This window comes from Notamacropus eugenii, chromosome 3 (genome assembly GCF_028372415.1).
Source record: "Notamacropus eugenii isolate mMacEug1 chromosome 3, mMacEug1.pri_v2, whole genome shotgun sequence".
Classification (NCBI taxonomy): Eukaryota; Metazoa; Chordata; class Mammalia; order Diprotodontia; family Macropodidae; genus Notamacropus; species Notamacropus eugenii.
This window is the reverse complement of record NC_092874.1, coordinates 370,602,620-370,615,595: the sequence shown is the minus strand read 5'-3', so window position 1 is coordinate 370,615,595 and position 12,976 is coordinate 370,602,620. Positions and strand designations below refer to the sequence as shown.

Sequence of the window (12,976 nt, the reverse complement as noted above, 5' to 3'; positions counted from 1 at the left end):
CTGAAGGTTTAATTGCTGCTTCTTAATCAACAGGGGGATTGATAGATTCAATGACCTGATAGTTTTTTTCCATAGGTGTTGTTTCTGATTATATAATAGCTGTTGGTCTAGCACTTAAAGTTAAAACTTTCCGAAACCAGTGGCAGTAGTGGTGATCTTAGTTTCAATTAATCCTCAGACTATTCAGGCAACAGGAAAACAAAAGGACAAAAAGCTGATAAATCCCAGCAGTATTACCAAAGTGCAATGACAATGGTCTTTTCCATGACTTGGTTTGTCTCTCCTGGGCTAGAACGAATAAACTTGTTAAACATTTTGATTCAGGAGGAATTTTACTGAACCATCCCTGGTTTGCAGTACAGTAACCATATATATATATATACATATATATATATATTTTTTACAAGCAGGGCTTATGTATGAAGACATAATTTTGGTTTAAACAGATAATTAGGGCACTTCTCAAAGTTGAACTTAGATCTACATCTCCAGTTACTTATCTATTAAGGAGACTATAAAAATTATGAGGACACTGTCTAAATTTTATCATCTGTTTATAGGAACCATTTCTACTTGTAGCCCTGTGGTGACAGAGAGGAGGCAGTTAAGCAAATGGAGGAGGTACGTGACATTGCATTGCCATTCTATTGCTTCACACATCTCTTAAACGAGTTTATTTCCTGTAATTCTGATTACTGGCATGAATGCTAAGACTTGGTGGCTGTTCATTCACATTCAACTCTCCAAAAATACAATTGAGGTTTTCTTGGCAAAGATACTGAAGTGGTTTGCCATTTCCTTCTCCAGCTTATTTTAAAGATAAGGAATCTGAGGTAAAAAGAGCTAAGTGACCTGCCCAGGGTCATATAACTGGTAAGAATTGCCTATCACTAAGGCAGGATTTGAACTGAGGTCTTCCTGACTCCAGACCCAGCTCACTCCACTGCACCACCTAGCTGCCTACCAGTGTCAATAGTGGTTACATACAAAACGGTACAGGCCGCTCACTGTTCTTTTAAAATAACGAAGGCTTTGTTTAATTTTGCTTATCAGTTTTTACCCAAAGTTTTCATATAGTTTAGAAAGACATTTTCAATATGACTTCAAGAAGCTTGCATAATTAAGGGAAGGTCAAGAATTGCTCAAGTCTTAGTCATAGGTGAGGCTGGGATATGACATCTAATACATAAAGTATGTGTGGTCACAGTCTAATATAAATACAACAAGGCCCAAGGGTAACACACATAAATATCTGATCTTTGGAGGCTGAAATTCTTTCCTTTGTAGGGAGTTAGAGGAGAACTCTGAGTGGGTACTTCATTTGTCTGTCTCTAAGATGGAAACTGGGATAGAAATATATTCATTGACCTTACCACAAATATTTGTAGTCCAGGATATAATAGGTTCTAAATAATAGTCACTTTTCCCTGATTTTCCCAAGGAAGAGTGGAATTCTAAATCTAATTTTAGCTCTTTCCCACCAAATGCTGTTTACAAAAACTTCCTTCAAAGTAAGTACTCATCAGAAATGTGGAAGTTATACACATTAGAATAAATGAATTAATAGACTCTCTGCTTCAGCTAAGAGAGACAGAATGATGTCACAGGAGATGAGCAGCCATTTCTAGCAGGCTTTAGGGTAGAGGCACTGGAAGTCATGGATATGTTGAAAGGGTGGCTTCCCCCATATGGATACAGCTCCACGTAAATGTCCTGTCCACCATTCAGAAATCTGTGCTTGTCTCTTTCATCTACCTCTTTTAAAAATCCTTTGACATCTATGTAGGTAAATACCTCCAGGCTAGAAAGTACTCTCTATCCCTGGGCCATCTCAGAACAACTTTCCCAGCTTTGACCAAAAAGTATTGTCACACTCAGAGCAGAGACCCCAGGCTCATTCTACTTTGGTCACTATTTCTCTTCTTTGTGAGCAAAAGACAGCAATTAGGCTCCCTGTGAGACCCCAACAAGTGACGTCACCTTCCAGGACTGTTTCCTCATTGAAAATGTCAATTTTGGTACTCCCTATGTATCTGCAGCACACTTCTTAATTTCACTTTCCTCACCTAGAGCATGTCTAATAGAGGGTGACCAGGATGATAAGGGCGTCAAGATTATGCCAAATGAAGATGGATAGAAGGAAAGGAGGTTGCTTAGCCTGGAAAAGGGGGAAAGCCAGCACTTTCAAATACTGGATGGGCTGCTGTGTTGGAAAGTGGATTTGATTTGTTCTACTTTGCCCCAGATAATAGGATTAGGGCCAACTGGTAGAAATTGCAGAGTAACAGAAAACTTCTGAACAATTAGAGCAAAGACTGCTTAGGGAGTGCTAGTAGGTCCTCTTCAAGACTGGATGACTATTGGTTGGGGATGTTACAGAAGAGTTGCTGGTTCTGGATGAATTTTGAAGTCTCCTTCAAGTTCTGAACATCTGTAGTTCTTTTAATCTCCATCTAGATTCTTCCTAGGTCCTGGAGTAGTGTATGAACAATAAAATTGAATTTGAGTGTCACTGGTTCTAAATATTGAACAGTAAAATATTCACTTCTCTTTATCTGTGTATCACTCCTACACTTATCACACAGTCTAGTCATGCCTAATTGCTTAACACACTTCTCAGGAAGTTGATGTACTATATCTCATCTTGCATTTGTATAACAGTTTAGTTTTCAAAGACTTTAAAGTACATTACCTCACTGGATCCTCACAACAGCTGTATAAGGGAGGCAGTCATCACTCCTATTTTATGGTAGAGGAAACTGAGGCAGAGAGAAATCAAGAAACTTGTCCAAGTTCACATAAGTAGTTAGAAACAGAACTGAAGATAGATCCAGATTTCTTGTCTCCAGAACTGTTTTTACTATACCTAATACCTCAGGACATCTCTGTTTATGTCTCATTTAACAGATAAGAAATGTTGAGCAATTGAATGGTTAATATGTTAACAGAATTCAAAATAGAAACCAAGTTTAATATCTACCCAGCCAGTGGTCTAACCAATGTATTATATGCCCTCTTGATGGTAAGCATCCAACAAGGTTGGCACATGGGATTAAAGATGTTACTTGGTTTTCTTTCCTGTCATTCGAAATGTCAATCAATCCCTTATGTCTTGACAATAAATAAAAACCATCCTGTTTTCTTAGATTAGTTCACAATTTTTTCGTCTCCTGTTCTTTTACAGAGGGGCTGACTGATGGGATTAATAAACGTGTTTAAGTGGGTCTGATTACTGCACACCCATTTTCTTCTAGAGCTAAATGATCCTAACATAGATAGGAGAGTCTCTTTTTTTTTTTGACCAGGCTCTTTATATTTATGTTTATGTATTCTGAAATGTTCCATAAATGAGTTCACTTGTGACTATTCTATCCCTTAGACCTAATGAAATCTCTCCCTTTTCTAAATTTTGAACTTTTCATAGTGAATAAGGAAAGTGGAATACAGTTCTATAAAATGACAACCTCCTTTTGTTTCAGACCTGAGAAAGCCCCAGATTGTCAGTATACAAATGTTAGGCCTTATAAATATTAATGGAACTATCTTTTTAATAAAAATCTTTTTTAACATGACTGTTTATTAAAAGATATCTCATAATTGTCATCAGTCTACTCAGTTTACATTGATCTATGATTCAACCAATAAGAATTCCATGTTGCCTCCTCTATCCTCTTTTCAAAGGAATGAATTTGCTCTTTGTGAAAATGAGGGGCTACTTTGACTGTAAACGGTTTGCAATAATGAGCTGACCCAGTCTTACCACATTCTCCTCTTTCACTGGAGAGCAAAATGACAGCAGCTCAATCAATCAAATAGGACAGCTCCTCCAAGTGAAGCAGTGGTTACTATCTTGAGATTTAGCAGAGCTTTGGCCGTATCCCTCTGAAGTCCAGATTTTTTTCTCTGCAAAAAGCAATTAACTGCCCGAAGCAATAGAATAACCTCTTCCTTGCATTATTAATAAGCCTGATATGAGTCAGCAGTGTCACATAGCAGCCAAAAAAGTCTATGAGATCTTGGACACTAAGAGGGGTAGGCGTAATTTCCAGGAATAGGAAGGTGATAATCCCACTGTACTCTGCCATGGTCACACCTTCTCTGGGCGATCACATTCGTTTTTGCGCACTGTGATTTAAGAAGGATGTTGATAAGTTGGAGAATCTACAGAGAGAACAGCCAAAGTGTTGTAGGGTTTTGAAGGTACTGGCTAAGTTTATCTTGAGGGGAAGATGGAGTGGGGGAGGAGGGAGTGAGAGCTATCTTAAAGTATTTGAAGAGCAGTCATGTGGAGGAGGGATTAGACTTCTATTTGACCCCAGAAGGCAAAACCAGGAGCAATGGATGAAAGCTGTAAACAGAAAACAGGCAGATGGAGGTTTGCTGTCAGAGGAAAAAACTTCCTAACAACTGTCCAAGAGCAGATTGACTTGCTTCAAGAGGTGGGTCATCTGCAGGCAGAGGCTGGTTGACCATTTGTCTGATATAGTGAGGATTCTTATCATGTAGGAGTTGAACTAGATGGCTGCTGAGATCCATTGCAACTGTCAAAATCTGTGATCTATCTCTGTTTATTGCCTTCTCTTTCTGTTTTTGTCACTATCACTGCTCTGTCTTTGTCTCTGCATCTAGAAGACTTTACCATCAAGTTATCATCATGCAGGCTTCTAGGTGGTAAAGTGGAAAAAACCCTGGACCTGGAATCAAGAAGACCTCAGTTCAAATCCAGATTCAGCCACTTATTAGCTATGTGATTTTGGACAAGTCTACCTACCTCAGTTTCCTCAACTGTGAAATGATGATAATAACAACCCCAACACCACAGGACTGCAGTTAGGATTAGATGAGATAATATTTATAAAATGCTTAGTACAGTGCTTGGTACATTGTAGGTGGCTAATAAATGCTTATTTCCTTCCTTTCTCCTCCTATTTGAAATCTGGTCTAGAAATCCTCCATTAGGGGCAGACACTTTTGGTAAGTTCCCCTGCCTCCCCCCCGCCCCTCCCCATTTCCTGGTTGGTTGTTATTGGTATTTTCTCAGGTACTCTCTTTGATAACAATAATTTCCTTAATTTTTTCCCCAAGCATTTCATATCTTCTTTTCTTTCTTATCTCCTGAGATCTGATCCCTTAATGCCCACAAGTTGTCACCCACAGCATGGCTTTCCTATATATGTCCTTACCCTAGCTTATCTATTCTTCAAATCTTTTAAAAAATTTAGCACCATTTCTACTCCTTCATGCATTACATCTAGAATTGTAGAGTACTCTAAGTGAAGTTACAACCTAAATGTAAATGGTTCAAATGTTATTCATGTAGGAGTTCATTGTAGAAATTTTTATGGATTCAAAATAAAAATGATGAAGCTAGCTAAATTAATTTGCATATTTGGTGCTATACCAAGATAGACAAAATAACAAAAATCATTTGGAAAGAAATGTAAAAGAATTTATTACGCACTCAGCCTTCATCTTGCCATGAAGTGTCCCACTTCCAGGTTCACAAACTCTGACATTTCTTTACGCTATTATAATCTTTTATCATTACATCTTTCCCTTGGTCTTACAACCTCTACCCATCTTCTTCATCCTCACCATGACCTACAATCACTCCACCCCTGAGTTCTTTCTCAGACTGTCACCCCATACACTGACTTCATTCTTTTCCCTTAACCCTTTGGTGAACAAGTTCAACTCTACACTATCCTCTTCTTTAGAGTCCCCTGAATCCTATCACTGTCTTTGCCCTGATGAGCCCCACTAATTACTTTCATTTGCTGCTAAATGAAGCCAGAAAAAAAAAAATCATGAAACTGTTAAACTGATCTTCCTAAAGTGCAAGTCTGATCATGTCACCCCTTCCCCTCATTCAGTCAACTCCAGTAGCTCCCTATTACTTCCAGGATCAAATATAAAATCTTTTCTGCCTTTTAAAGCTCTTTATAACTTGGCTTAGCAGAATGTGTCATCAAATCTTTTGTAAACCTATTTTTCCTCTGCTGCTTTCTGCTGTTTTATGAGGTAATATCGCTCATAATCTGCCACTATCTCCCTCTGTAAGATTTTACAAATGAGCTTATTTTATAAACTGGTGTTGCTTTTGGCTGCTCTTCCTCTCCATTTGGAAAAAAGATTAAATGGTTGCTGGCTGAGTCAATTTTCGAGACTCTTTTGTTTTCTTCATTGTGGAGGATCATTTATATTATTAAATGACCTTAAGAAATGGTAGTAACATATGTAAATATTTGTTCTTTATCAGTTTCCCAGTTATTCAGCATCCATAGCTTGTTTAAATAGGTCACATTGGAGTTGCCTCAATAGGGCAACCATATCTTTCAATTTTTATGCTTCTTAATTTGCTGTTGGTTTTGATATTTACTTTAATAAGTATGTGGTAAAACTTTATGAAACCACCTGATTCCAAAATAAGTTTCATGTTAGCAACCAATTATTTCCTGTCAAAATGTAATTAATTTCATTTTTTCTTATGTCTTGTTCCTCCGTATCACTGTTTTGAAAAAAAAGATGTATAGGACTAGGGAAAATGATATTTAGAACTTCTTTATAGTCCACAAGGGACCTTTCTTTGACCTTTCTTATTTTTTAATTCCATGTTTTCTGACACATTTTTAAAAAATTGTTCCCCATACTTACCTCAGCATATTGGTTTAATTTGAAGAATTATCAACTTAATTATAAAATTTTTCTACATCTGTAACCTCTGTCCATAAATCACAATCATCATCATGATGATCTTTGAAAATACTCAACATCATTGCAATATAAGTTGACAAAATGGTCTAGGGTGGGGAACTTGTGGCTTCAAGGCCACACGTGGTCCTCTAGGTCCTCAAGTGTGGGTCTTTGACTCAATCTAAACTTCACAAAACAAATCCCCTTAATAAAAGGATTTGTTCTATAAAACTTGGACAAAGTTGAAAAGTTGTGCCCCAGGGCCTAGAAAGCCACGGATTTCCCACCCTCAAGTGAATAACATTTCTTTTCATCTTCAGATGCATGGTACAACCAAATCCAGTAACGTCTGTATTTGACCCTGTAATGCCAATGAGATACCCACAGCAGCTGCTGTGGATATGCATGCATATTTCCAGGGTAAATTTGCAAAATATAAACTCTTTTCCTCAAAGACAAAACCAAGACTTTTATTCAAACACCAAAAAGCCAAATCCATCACAGTAACAAAGAAATCTATACACATTATAAGTGCAGGGAGTGTGGCCATCCCTAAGCCTTCCCTCCATCAGGCCTCCCCATGAACAAGCTCCCTTAGGCAAAATCACTCCCTCTTTCACTCACATTAGCTGCTTTGCTCTGCCCTGTGTGCTCTCTCTCAGCTCTGCCTCACTCTCTCTTCCTGCTACACCCATTCTACTCCACCCATTAGGCAAGCTCTTCCTACCATGGGAAGCTGTGGGCTGGGCCAAAGCTCAAAGCAGGTCACACGGACCTGTTAAATGCAGTGAAGATCTTCAAATTCTCTTACCATTACAGCCCCTCCATGGAAAACCTGTGAACCAATCTACTATTTAGCTCTAATTTCTTTTATAGTGAGAATGTCAAGATTAATATGATTTAGTCTTCGATTTTTGTGTCTATTTTATGTCCACTGAACAAGAAGTTCATACTTAGCATACTAATAGCTGAGTTAAAGTTTACAGTTGTTTTAAAAATTATGTAATTCTTAGTACTATTTGCCTCCTTCTGCATCATTGACACTGTAGAAATAGAAGAGGGACACATAGAAATGATGGTCATTTTAATTTTTCTTTGTTTTTCTGTTGGAGACGGCTCTAACTCCAACACTGCCTTGGTTCAAGTTAAGTACTGGGATAGAATGAGGTATTCATAAGTCATTGAATAGTTCACACAAAGAGGTTTATTATGCCCTGACACAGAAAATATATGCAACAAGAATACAGTGTCACTTAGCTTCTCTGGTCACAGCATCCCTAATCTCCATATGGAAATGAATTAGAGCAGGAAATGGTGACTCATGTGGTCTCCAGAAATCTAAATAGTCAGAGGGCCCTGACTGCATGACTTTTAAAACCCTTATATGAACAGGAAGCTTCTTCATGGAATCAGGGACCACTAAAATCCTAAAACTGCTTTTTCTCTTAAGGGAAAATGAATCCCTGTTGTAGAAAGAAAGGAGAGAGTGGTGGTCCTAATCCATTATGTGGTGAAACATTGGTTGATATTAGTCTGTTTAGAGTTTCCATGATTAGAATATTTATCACCAAGTGATCAGCCTGTTGGTGACAAGTTCCTTCCTAGGTAGATCATCAGAAAGTAAACATTATCTATTGCCAGGACTATAGTCTAACTCCGAAAGATTCTTAGCCTACAGTCCATGAGTTTCTTTTAAAAAACTATTTTGATAACTATATTTCAGTATAATTAATTTAATACGTAATTCCACATATTTAAAAACATTATTTTGAGAAGGGGTCTTTGTGCTCTACCAGACTCCAAGAACCACCACTCTAAGCCCTTCCAGGATGGGAGAGACTGCCAGAGTGTATGCTCAACTGGTGTCATCTTGAAGAACCTAGGTCACTTCTATGTCATAAAGAGGTATCCACGAAGGATTTTGTGAAAGGGCAACGTAGGAGACAAAGATGAGATGACTTGATTCCTACTCTCAAGGAATGTTCAGGTTAGTAGCAGAATATGACCTACACACATAAATAACAAGATAACACCTGTGCTCTGCCTACATATACTTTGCACAAGCACAGTGCAGGAGAGCAAGTGTGAGAGAGAAAGCTAATGGTTGAAGATTTTAAAAGGAACTGAGCTTTGGTATGGGAAAATGCCATTTTAACTACCTCTGCATACAGTATGTTTTGTGAGGGACCTTAATTGACATGATGTGAGTACAAAACAAGAGTTAGGAGTTTTCCTAAGTAGAATGAGGACCAGCACTATAAGATCTGATTGGATGATACAGGCTTAGAATAATGTTAGAGCATCAATACTGTTTTCAAAGGGGTAGAGCCAAGAGGCGAGTGACAACTGGGTTGTGTCATCTTTCATTTCAGAGAGAATCAATGCTATTCCAGGCCAATATCTTGACTTGTACATTAACTGGATTTAAGTAAGGAAGAGTTTCAGAAAGTCATCAGCCTCAGTCTGTCTTCCAGAGTCATTGAAGTCCAATGGCAAGACAAAGATCAGGACAGGTGGTGATGAGTGGGGATGCAGTGGGTGACCTTGGCATCTTCTGTGTCTGACCAAGTGTCTACTTCCATCACCTTCATAGCCATTGGAACAAATTGTTCTCCTCTGCCCATTCTGCTGGGGGAAGTCTTCACATGCTTGGGGTAGACATCCCTTTAACTCACCCATAGTTTTGAGGCTTGTTGGTTTAGCCCATCTGCAAGACAGTGTTACTGGGATGTGACCGCTGTACAATTTATAGTTTCTTGGAACCACAGGTTGGTTGGTTGGTTGATTGTTGTCCTTTTTCAAAGAGGACTAAAATGACATCACTTTGTTAGAGTGAAGTTACAGTGCGTATGACTATGGCTGATCAGACCAGTATGAGCTCAGAATGCTCCACCACAGACCAGGCACAAGTAGTCCATGTGAATATCTGGGGTGGATTTTCTACATTTGTGTATCTCATGCTTCTTTTGAGCTACTTCAATTGTGCTTTGCTCATAGAGCAAAGTATGCCATGTTGGGTGGTCCTGTGCCAAGGTCTCCCATCTTAGGTAATCAATTCCAAAGTTTTTAAGACAGACCTTGAGAGAATCCTTGTATTGCTTCTTCTGACCACCATGTAAACACTTGCCTTGTATGAATTCTCTATAAAATAGTTTTGAGGCAAGCTTACATTTGGCATTCAAACAACATGGTCAACCCATTGGAGCTGTACTCTCTGCAATAGAGTTTGAATGCTTGGCAGCTTCATTGGAGAAAGAACCTCAGTGTCTGGTACCTTATCCTGCCAGGTGATCTTCAGAATCTTCCTATGGCAATTCAAATGGAAATGATTCCATTTCCTGAAATGACACTGATATACAGTCCAGGTTTCACAGGCACACAACACAGATCAGCACAATGCCTCTATAGACTTTTGCAGTTTGGGAGTCAGTCTAATAATTCTCTCTCACACTTTTCTTCAGAGCCTCCCAAACACTGAGCTAGCTCTGGTAATATGTGCGCCAACCTCGTTGTCACTGTGTTATCTCTAGAAAGTATATTGCCAAGGTAAGTGAATTTATCCACAGTATTCAAAACTTCTTCATTTGCTGTAATCCATGGTTCTACATATGGATGGTATGAGAGATGAATGAAAGTTTGACACAAAGGTGAATGAGCAGCCCTGAAAAACGGCTTGGCAAGTCCTTACAACAGAGATCCTAATCCTCCTTGACCATCCCCTACGCAGCAAGTGACAACTATTTGTTTTGAGTACCTCAGAGGGGCAAGATGTATATTAGATACCTTAGTGTGCCCTCTGATGCTGGATAAAGCACATGATAGGTGGGACTGAGTGATTGTGTGATCCATTATTGCCACCAATAATGTCACCAAAGGATCAATCACTGATCATAACCCACTTCCCACTACTGTCATAACTATAATACAAAATACAACGTCTTTGTCGAAACCCTTGTCATGAATTTCTGGAGTAAGAATTGTCTTTCCTCCTTTATGTACTTTAAAACCTGCTGAGATGCCACTGATGTTCTTCATATGACAAATAGTAATATTACCAATATAATGATGTTTGAGCACGATGAGGAAAATTTTTAAGTTTCTTACTACATAAATAGGAACCTGAAGTTTGAGAATATAATGTTTAGGAAAATGCATGCTAGAGCTCAAGACAAATACTAATTTACTATTCTAACTTCATTTAGTGTAAATCCATGTTTGGCTCTGTATTTTGAAAAATGCAGGGGGGGGATTACTTAAATATAACAGGACATCAAAAAACTTTTCAATATTTTATTAAAGTGACAGAATGATTCTGAGTGCTTTGTAATGGATAGATCCCCTGTTCACCTTATCTCTTCATGTTTCAGGGAGCATCAAAATGTTAGGATACTTAACAGTAACTCCTGAGAAAATTAATAAGATGTGGAGGCCTTTTGTTTGCGTTCCATAAAGGATGATCTTTCTATTTTCTTGCTGCAAGGATGAGGTTTCTGGCTGTGATCCAGGATGACTCAGCTCTTGTCTAGATGTTCTGTGAATCAGTAACAAACAAAACAGTGTAAGTCAGAATTACAATAGCAAAGATGCAAGTACAGGCATCCAGAAGCTTGAAAGGATCCTTCCTGTTATGGTGGTCTGCTTGGTTAGTTGGTATACTATTAATGCCAAAGGTATGACCTCATTAACATAACCAATATCCTTGGGATGATTGGTTACCTTTCCGCCCCCCTTCCTGGACACCAACTGTTTCTCCTGACTTAGCCCAGGCATCCCATAGGTGTATGTTCTGGTCACAAAGAGAACCAGGAAAGTGAATGTGGCCATGTGAGTGAGAATCTGTCTTCATTCTTTGGGCAATAATTCAGTAGGCATAGCATTTCTAGTCCATACCATATAATTTAGGAGTCTGTTATACAGTTCCTTGTCCTTTTGTTTTTTTCTGATTGTTTCATCTGTTTTTTTGTCTGCTCACGTAGATGGCAAACAAGCACAATTAGGAGACAAAACTGGAATCTGTTTCCAAAAATCTACTACTTCCCTGCTTTTAGGAGCTTCTTCCATACTCCTCTGGTTCCCCTCCCCCAACCTTCATTTCTGTTTTGCCAGTTCTCTACATTGAGCATAGTATAGAAAAAGGAATATTAGACTGGGAATCAGAAAACCTGGGTTTCAGTAATGGCTGTGTCATCTAGTAGTAGTAGCAGTAGTAGTAGTAGTAGTAGTAGTAGTAGTAGTAATATCTTCTTTGATCCTCAGATTATGTGTTTGTAAAATAGTGCTATTGACACATGCCTTTTTAGGGTTTTTGTGAGATAAGTAATGTGTAACCCTTCAAATCATAATACTTTAAATGACTTGCCTACATTATTTGTGTGGAGATCCTGATCCTGAGATCCTGACTATAAATTTTCTCAGAGAAGCGCCAAGTATTAGGTTGTTTGTTTTTTTTAAAATCTGTTAGTACAGGGGGTAGAGCCAAGATGGGAGAGTAGAAAGACACACATACAAAGGGTCTCCCCATACAGCCCATAAAATACCTGTACAGAGGGACTCTCCACAAATTTTGGAGCAGCAGAAGTGGAGAACCACAGAGTGGAGGAGATTTCCAGTCCAGGATGACCTGAAAGGCCCATGGGAAACGTCTGTTGCACCAGACGCAGAGTGGAGCCCAGCCCAACCTTGGCTGTGCAGTGCACAGCTCGGGAACAACCCTCAGGGGCAGAATCTCCAGTCACGGAATCCCCAGTCCCAGCAGCAGCAGGGTTGCAGATCCCTCAACCCACAGGTACCAAAGGTCAGTGACGGAGTTTTTTCAGCTGTCTGGGAAGGGAAAAGGGCCTTCCCATAGCTCCGGCCTCAGGCAGCGGCCCACAGAGGCTACATCAGGCAGATGGCAGCAGTTCCCATCTCAGCCTCTACAGCAACCTGCATCCATTGTTGGATCATAAAACCCCTGGGGGCACTGAGGAGCTGAATGTTACCTCAACCCTGTGTAGAGGCCCTGAGGGAACTGATTTTTATCTCGCACTGAATTGCAGCCCTGCCCATCCAGCTTATCTGAAAATTAGCCCCCAGTGCTGGCTTGGTGGAACTGGAGGCCAGGTGGCTGTGGAGAGGTAACTGCTAAGATTCTGGGCACAAAAATCTCTTCCTCCTCCCAGACCAGTGTACACGCTTGATTGTGCCACCCTGAAGGAACTGAGATTTTACAGATTCCCAGAGTATACCCTACTCATGACAAAAGATCAAAAGTCAAATAACTGGTTGGGAAAATGCCCAAAAA

General features: G+C 39.3%; 1 long non-coding RNA gene across 1 annotated transcript; it reads right to left on the bottom strand.

Annotated features, from left to right (window-relative positions):
• Positions 1 to 10,968: 10,968 nt before the first annotated feature.
• LOC140531683 (uncharacterized) lies at positions 10,969 to 12,726 on the bottom strand. The gene is made up of 2 exons (XR_011976399.1): positions 12,231 to 12,726; positions 10,969 to 11,224 (listed from the first exon to the last, which is right to left on the bottom strand). It is a non-coding gene; the product is annotated as an uncharacterized lncRNA (long non-coding RNA).
• Positions 12,727 to 12,976: the final 250 nt, after the last annotated feature.